This window comes from Lolium perenne, chromosome 3, assembly GCF_019359855.2.
Source record: "Lolium perenne isolate Kyuss_39 chromosome 3, Kyuss_2.0, whole genome shotgun sequence".
Classification (NCBI taxonomy): domain Eukaryota; kingdom Viridiplantae; phylum Streptophyta; class Magnoliopsida; order Poales; family Poaceae; genus Lolium; species Lolium perenne.
This window is the reverse complement of record NC_067246.2, coordinates 179,299,754-179,308,415: the sequence shown is the minus strand read 5'-3', so window position 1 is coordinate 179,308,415 and position 8,662 is coordinate 179,299,754. Positions and strand designations below refer to the sequence as shown.

Below are 8,662 nucleotides of genomic sequence, written 5' to 3'. Positions count from 1 at the left end.
TTAATGATTTGTAGAATCTCAATGCAAATGTGTGTACATGATGTATTGTCATGAAGTTTTCTAGGTTTATGTGTCATGATACGGTATCATATTATGATACTACTCCCATCTCTCACCTCATTAATTGATGTGACACGTTAGATTTTTGCCAACATGGCATGCATGATATTACTCCCATTGAGGCTAGTCTTATGCATCACCACACACTGAATTTTGGAAAGAAGCGTAGCGAGACGAATTCCATCATCGCAAATGAGACTTACAAGATCGTTGATTATCCCAATGAGTGCAAACATGTTGAATGTAAACGGACTTTTAAGAAGTTTTAGGTTTGGTGAAACTGTTGCGAAGTATAAGGCTAGACTTGTGGCCATGGTTTATACACAAAATAAGGAGGGTCTCTTTAATCTTGTTCTCGGGTTTCTAGATTTACAACATTAGAGTGCTAATTGCATCGGCCACTTCACTGGTTTGCATTCCATCAAATGTATGTGAAGATAGATTTGCTTAATGGAGAGTTGAAGGGAAAAAACTATATGAGACAACATGAAGCCTTTATGGTATAATAATATATGGCATACAAATAAAGTTTGTCGATTATTGAAATTCTTATATGTCATCATGCAAGCTCCTACAAGGAAACAACTAATTTGATCACACATTGACTTGTGTTGGTTCTCTGCAAATAAACAAGATAAATGTGTATACTATCACTATTGTGTCTATCGGGGCCTAGGGGGCATGTGGTTATATGTTCATGATGTACTTATTTCGAGGACTGTATTTTCATGGGGTGGGTGGGAGTGAGATGACCTTACCACCGAAATTGTGACATAACATGAAATTTGGATCCCGCAATGACACATAGATAAACATATGAAACTCATATGCGAAGGCAAAGATTTATCGAGGTTCGAACCGCTTGATAATGGATAAAATCCCCTATTGCATGCCTTGCTCGAACCCCCAAGCATACTGGGAGCCTATGTGGAAAAAAATTAGTGAAATGGAAGTGAAGAAATGGTTGGAAAAAATCCCGTGGTGCTGCCATGGTCGACAAGTCAAATATCAAAATAACAGATAAAAGACAAACTCAAAGATAAAGCCATGAAGCATGAAGCTCACTAGGTGAAAGCCTAGTTAAACTAGTCTCTTTTTTAACAAGGGAGATCCCCGAAGGGCCCGGAAATTTCATTCATATAGCATCGGAGGGGTTACAAATACAGAGAGGGTTGTAAAAGAAAGACCAATACTAACATAACCCTCAGGCTTCACAAATAGGACCATAAAAACATAACTGAAGAAGCAATCCGATGCTTCTCCTCCGCGTCTGCACCTCGAACCTGGATGCACACAAAAAAGATGAATACTGGAAGAACAAGCAGTCTAAGCAGAAGAATACAGTTGGAGCCCGACAGGGGATCCGTCGAGAATATGGACGCAACAATCCTGCAACTGTCTTCTTCAGAGGCCTCAAACAACCTCACCAACCCAAGAGCCAACCGCTCAACCAGCAATCAAGTTGGCAAATGCATACGAGGTAGATGACTGGGCTGAAGATTTAGAGGATGCATCATCGAGATCAATATAGGGGGATCTTCACCACTCAATCTGGGGAGCTTCAACATCTTCAGAGGCTAAAATGTCGCCCTCATGGCAACAGAAGGGGCCTTCACACCCGCAACAGATCATGGTGGCTTATACATCCACCATGTAGTGCACACCAAGGTGCAGCAAAGACCTTCCCCGCCAACCTCTAGAAGAAGGACTCGATGCACTACTTCACTTCAACCCCTCGCCTCCATGGCCGGCCAGAAGGAGTGTCGCAGCACCACAAATCCATCTCGGGAGGTGGCCACAAGAAACCAGCAAGCTTATTGGAGAAGCTCTAGCTAGGTTCCAAACCATCTGCCGTCCTCCATGGACGCCAACTGATCGATGCTATATAGCAGTGGGTATTACGCCCAATCTGCAGGTTGTCGTGTTCTCCGCAGGGACTAGGCAACGACTATCAAGTTTCGGCTAAAGCTAAGCCACACAAAATAGGGAATGGCTTGCAAGAAATATAAACCTAGACTAATCAATCTGGGCAAGACAAACGAGCAAAGATTGAAGAAAGAGACAGAATTGTAGTTACTGGAATTGGATTCTATTTTTGTGATTTTTGTTTCAGATATTAACTCTATGAATAACTACTAATATTTAGACAAACAAGATTACTAGCATATACATAAGATTGGGAGAGAAGCAAGATTGGGATAGGGACAGAATTATCACGCCACAAACATGAACTAAATTTCACTAGCAAACATAAAGATAGGGAAGAAGCAAGTATATGGGGAAAGGGACAGAATAACATTTACGAGCACATTGACAACATCAGCTAAGGAAGTACCACGTTTTACAAGTTGTAGGTTTAACAAGCACACACACATGTACGAACAAGGTTACATGCTAGTCTAATCTATAATATCTATAAAGTTCATCCCCACTAACATGCAATTAATGTTTGTAAGCTCAAACCTTATGCAGCCACGTCATCTCTATTATTTTTGTCCATTAGATAGCAAATATGTGGTGTAGATTACTGTCACGGTTCTCCCTTTCTTGAGGCCCAGTCCAAGGTTGTGGTTTTGGCTTTCTGTACACTCTTGAGCTTCAATGGACATCACAGTTAATACTGCTAATATGAAACGATCGGGCCATTTAACCTATGATGATGCATCCCGTCGATCGGTCTGCCGGCCGGCTGTTTATTATCTTCCATCTCCACCTTTTCCCCTGCCCCTTCTCCTCCATGGCCTAGCACCACCGCTCCTGACAAATGAGGTGGGCGGACACAGCTGACAATGGAGCTGCATGGCGTGTCCGTACCAGGCCAACAACGAACTGACGACGACGGTGATGGCGTATGGACGGGAAGCTCACATTTTCTTTGTTCATCCTATAGGCCATAGCGATGGCGACATCCGCGGATCAAAGATGAGCAGGATTTAGGCGAGTAGAGCACGTTCTGCTGGTCGGGATTGCACAATCTTTCCTTCTTTGTCTATATCGATGTTACTTATTTGCAGTCTCTCTCACTTCCTTTAGGTTTGCTAATGGAGTTCACAGTAAAGCATACCCATTTTGCTAATATACATAGATCATTTCTTTTTCTCTGATATCTTCGATGCAAATGTTGGTGCTGAAAATTACAGATGCATACAACTTATTTGGAATTGAGATTCAAGAGGTTCAGAGGTAACATACCCAACTTACCAAGTCGATTTGCTAATATAGAACCTTTTTTGTCTCTGATATCCTCCATGGAGATGTTGGTGCTGCAACTTACTGATGTCTCCGAACCCTTTTTCTTCTACACTACATTTGTACAATTCAAAATCTTGCCGTGACCTGGCGACTCCTTCGGTCCATATGTGTGTTGCACCAAAGCTGATTGACCTGGAGAAAAAAAATAGGCATTCATAATTGATGTACCTTACTGAACAATTAATTTCCATTTCCATTTAATTTGTATAGTTTGTGGTATTGGTACTCTCAGCTCATCCTTCTGAACGAAATAAATCCCTCACGGGATTGATAAAGGATGAATAGAAATAGGTCAATGTTCACAAACAAGTTGCCGCTATTGATAATAGGCAGCCACAACTATCTTAATTTTACATTACTTTTCCTGAATTATTTCATCTACGACTGCAAACTTATTGAAGCTTTGGTGTTTTAATATTATTAAGATTAATAGACCGTGTTTATATAGTTTGAACTTCTAATTTCATTTGCAAATAAGCATGGTTTTTCATAGACTTCATGCTTTTATATATATGAAGATCATCTATAATGTCCGCTGCAACGTGCGGGGAATCAACTAGTTCCCACAGATCAGCAGAACAAAAACAAGTCTGTACGTCAAACCGACCAATTCGTATCACAACACTAGTTCACAGAAAATTGCAGAGAATAAAGAGAGGGAGAGGAATCGGATTGAACCAACATAAGAGGAGCTTCAGTTTGGTGAGGAGGAACAGCAGTAAGGGTTGCAGGGAGAAGAGCTTCAGGTCGATCTGGTCTTGGGGAAGTGCAGCAGCGTGAGGGTTGGAGAAGAGCAGCTGCAGCAGTTCGGGGCGCACGACCCGTTTCATCTCCGGCGTTGTTGACGAGCAGTCGTTCGTCGAAGAAGAGGAGCAGCAGGTATGTGGTTGTTTCTTGGCGGCGCGTCGCCACGCTGGCCTGGCCGCCGCGGCGGCCGGAGGTGGAGCAGGAGCTTTGGGGATTGGGGATTGGGGATAGAAGCCAGGCACACCTAAGAATGGAGCCCGTGACTCCCCTTTCACTTGATCTGATCAGGAAATTTGCAGCTCCACCCCTCATCTTCTATTCTTCCTCCACAAGATGATCCTTCTCAGTATGTATTGCTTGACACAGAGAGAGTTTAGGGCCTTTTTCGCCCATACCTGCAAAGCATATTCATAGACTAGTCAAACCCTTCTCTGGTCCATTTATGTTGTAAATTAAGTGGAAAATATGGGACAAATATCCAGAAATGACAGAGCAAATGGGTAGAAATGAGTATATATATGATGTATATCATACCCCCACACTTAAATCTTTGCTTGTCCTCAAGCAAAAGGAAAGGAAAAGAAATTTCCACATCAAGTTCAAGAGTAAACAAGAATCAATATAACATCAATGTTCAGCTTAAGTGATTACGAACCATTCTATGATGTTTACTGATAAGGGGATTCAAATCATTACTGAGGGTGAAGGCTGAAATAAGCAAATTTACTGTCGAGAGATGGCTGAAACTCCTACTTTGCCAGAGAACCAGGTGACCAACATGCCAAAAAAAAATTAGTTAGTAGGTTAGACAGAGTTATATGTTAATCACTCAAACACATTCAGATAAAACACTGCCCTGGCCCCCTTTTTTATGTTTTTCTCCAACCCCCATTTTTCTCCTTTTTATTTATTTATTTCTATTTCATCTTTTTCTCTTTTTTATCCTTCATCTTTTTTTTCGAAAGGTCATGCATCAATTTATATTTTCATCAGTGTAGCCAGCCAGGAGGTGAAACAAACCTAAAATTAAAAGTTAAAATCACTACCCACAGTCTAAGTATCCGATCCCGAGATCGCCATACCCAGCTAGGTTCAGGACTTAAAAAAAAATTCTCCAAGCGTTAGTCTCCTCCCATAGTCTAAGTATCCGATCCCGAGATCGCCATACACTACTAGGAAAAGGCTTATTGCCGGCGCACCAAAATGGGCTATTGCCGGCGCACCAAGAGCCCGCCGGTGCGAACGCGCCGGTGATAATAGCTTATTGCCGGCGCACCAGTCGGTGCGCCGGCGGTATCTCGCGTTATCCCCGGCGCACCTGTCTAGTTCGCCGGCGGTAAGTTATACAAGAAAACAAAAAAAATTCAAATCTAGATCCAGATCTAGATCTAGATCTAGCTAGTCAACCGTGGTTGTCGTCTATGCGCCAGTGTAGGAGGTGCATGAGGTGCATGAGGATGCTGGAAGCTCCCAAGATTGGCGGGCCGGTGTAGGAGGAGGAGGAGTAGGCCAGAGGAGGAGGAGTAGGCCGGAGGTGGAGGAGCCCGGAGGAGGTGGAGGATGCCGGAGGATGCCGGAGGTGGTGGAGGTGGCCGACGGTGATGGGGGAGGCCGGAGATGTTGGAGGAGGCCGGAGGACGTCGAGGAGGCTGGAGGTGGTGGAGGAGGTCGGAGGACGTCGTGGCCGTCGGTGGAGGAGGAGGATGAGTAGGTCGCCGGAGTAGCTCGCCGCCGCAGAAGCTCGGTATAGAGAAGGAGGAGCAGGAGATGGAGGAGGAGGAGGAGGAGGAGGAGGAGGAGGAGGAAAAGAGAAGGGGAAAGTGAGCACCGCGGGTTGAGTTGTGCCTATATAGCACTCCTTACCGCCGGCGCACCAAGTAGGGTGGTGCGCCGGGGCTATTTTTTTCTTTTTTTTCACCCAAATCTTAAATCTGAAAAAAGTCCTGTTTCTGTTTTGAATTTGACGAATCCATTTTTTCTCCAAACGGCCGTAGGCCGTTGAATTCGAGTAGGAAATTTCGAGTAGATCGATTTTGATATAAAAAAGTTTTTCATCGGAGGTCGTATGCAACCAGAAATCCCGTTTTACCGAAAGATGATGCCATTTTGCATAATACATCGAAATTCAAATTTTCAAATTTTCCCTAAAACTAGATCACATATTACATGGGCATTTCAAAGGATTTTATTTTTTGAATTTTCTAGCATTTTCTATTATTTTTTCGAAAACTGAAAAGGCGATTCCCGGGGGGGGGGGGGGTGGAGAGAAAAATCTAGGCACACCGGCGCACCACCATAGAGGTGCGCCGGGGGTAAGGTGCCCAGAATTTTTGAGGGCGGCCAGATCTCTTCGAATTTTATCCCCGGCGCACTAATTTTTTTTGTGCGCCGGCAGTATAGGTCCATCGCCGGCGCGGCGGAAAAGGGGTGCGCCGGCAACACTTTCCACCGGCGCACGTGCAAGGTGGTGCGCCGGCACATATTGCCTCCACCTATAGGCGTTTTCCTAGTAGTGATACCCAGCTAGGTTCAGGACTTAAAAAAAAATTATCCAAGCGTTAGTCTCCTCCCATAGTCTAAGTATCCGATCCCGAGATCGCCATACCCAGCTAGGTTCAGAGTTAAGGTTAGTCAGATAAGAAAGTGTTAGTACCCATATTCACAGTCTAGGTATCCAATCCCGAGATCACCATACCGAGCTAGGTTCCGGGTTTGTTAGATATTGAAGCAAGGTATCCGATCCCGAGATCACATACCCAGCTAGGTTCAGTGGCGGTTGGTGCTAAAACAAAGAAAGAAGTTTCAAAAGCTCTCCCAACAAGTTAAATTATGCTTCGTTCAGGCTTTACATGACAGTAATGATAGGAATCCAATTACTAGTAATCATAATAGCATGGTTTGCAAGCCATTAAGGGTGATGCAGTTATATTGGATCAGAGTTGACCCTGAACTAGTGGATCTGAAAACGAAAATGGAAAATCCAGGGAAAGAAGAATATAAATGGGTGACTGTGGAGTGCTAGTGACAGGAAATAACACAGCTCACCGGGCAATCATAGCAGTAGCGACTCAAAACCGTGAAGCATGCGTAGGTGTTTTGCTCCGTTCTTCCATCTCCCCCGCTCAGCTTGAAACCATCATACCCTAGCTGCAGTAAAGAAACAAAAAGGGGGAAAATAAATAAATTACACATGTTAGGTTGCCTCCTAACCAGCGCTCTTTTAAGGTCACTAGCTTGACCCTTGTTCTTGTGACTTAGGTGGGAGATCCTTCGGGTATCTCCGATTGAAGAACGTCATTTGAGCTTCCTTCAACTCCTTCCTCCTCTTCCACTTGAGTCAACATACTATCGCCAGGCAGATAGTGCTTAAGTCTCTGTCCATTGACCAAGAATCTTCCTTGGGATGGGCTTTGAACTTCGATGGCTCCATTTTCCATTACTCTCCTGACTGTGCAAGGCCCATACCATCTTGATTTGAATTTACCAGGGAAGAGGTGGAACTTTGAATCATAGACCAAGACCAACTCTCCTCGTTGGAATTTCCTTCTCAAGATATGCATATCATGAACTTTCTTTTGCTTCTCCTTGTAAATTCTCGAACTCTCATAGGCATCCAGCCTTAGTTCATCCAGTTCACAAATCTGAAGTTTTCTCTGTTCTCCAGATTTCTTCATGTCCATGTTCAATTTCCTAATGGCCCAATCTGCTTTATGCTCGAGCTCGACTGGTAAGTGACAGGCCTTTCCATAGACTAATATAAAGGGTGACATGCCAATAGGGGTTTTTGATGACCCACAAGTATAGGGGGTGTATCGTAGTATTTTCGATAAGTAAGAATGTCGATCCCAACGAGGAGCAGAAGGTGTTGACAAGCAGTTTCGATGAAGGACTCACTGTAAATGCTCACAGACAAGTATTCAGGGGGTTTTGATGTAATAGATGAATAAAGTACGAGTAAGTAAAGTGCGAGAGTAACAATTGCAGCAAGTGGCCCAATCCTTTTTAGCACAAAGGACAAGCCGGTTTGTTTACTTATAATAACCAAATGTTCTTGAGGACACACGGGATTTTAGTCTAATGCTTTCGCTTCATATAGCTAATTAATCTTCATTGTTTTGATAAGTGTTGTGTGGGTGAACCTATGCTAATGCACCGCCCTTTCTAGGACTAATACATACTTGTGATTATACCCCTTGCAAGCATCCACAACTATAAGAAAGTAATTAAGATAAATCTAACCACAGCCTTAAACTCTGAGATCCTGCTATCCCTCCTGCATCGATATACCAACGGGGGCTTAGGTTTCTGTCACTCCGGCAACCCCGCAATTGGCAAACGAATACAAGATGTATTCCCCTAAGCCCATAAAAGGTGAAGTATCATGTAGTCGACATTCACATGATACCACTAGAAGAATAACACCACAACTTAAATATCATAACATTGAATATTACTCAACCATAATTCACTACTAACATTTAGACTTCACCCATGTCCTCAAGAACTAAACGAACTACTCACGAGACATCATATGGAACATGATCAGAGGTGATATGATGGTGAATAACAATCTGAACATCAACCTTGGTTCAATGGTTTCACT

General features: G+C 43.4%; 1 long non-coding RNA gene across 3 annotated transcripts; it reads right to left on the bottom strand.

The window, feature by feature from the left end:
* Positions 1-1,074: 1,074 nt before the first annotated feature.
* LOC127342730 (uncharacterized) lies at positions 1,075-4,931 on the bottom strand. 3 transcript variants are annotated; one of them, XR_007876858.1, is made up of 2 exons: positions 3,253-4,931; positions 1,075-1,343 (listed from the first exon to the last, which is right to left on the bottom strand). It is a non-coding gene; the product is annotated as an uncharacterized lncRNA (long non-coding RNA). The 3 variants fall into 3 exon arrangements; XR_011755601.1 differs by having other exon boundaries at positions 1,075-3,187; positions 3,262-4,931; XR_011755602.1 differs by having other exon boundaries at positions 3,262-4,931.
* Between the last annotated feature and the right edge of the window lie 3,731 nt (positions 4,932-8,662).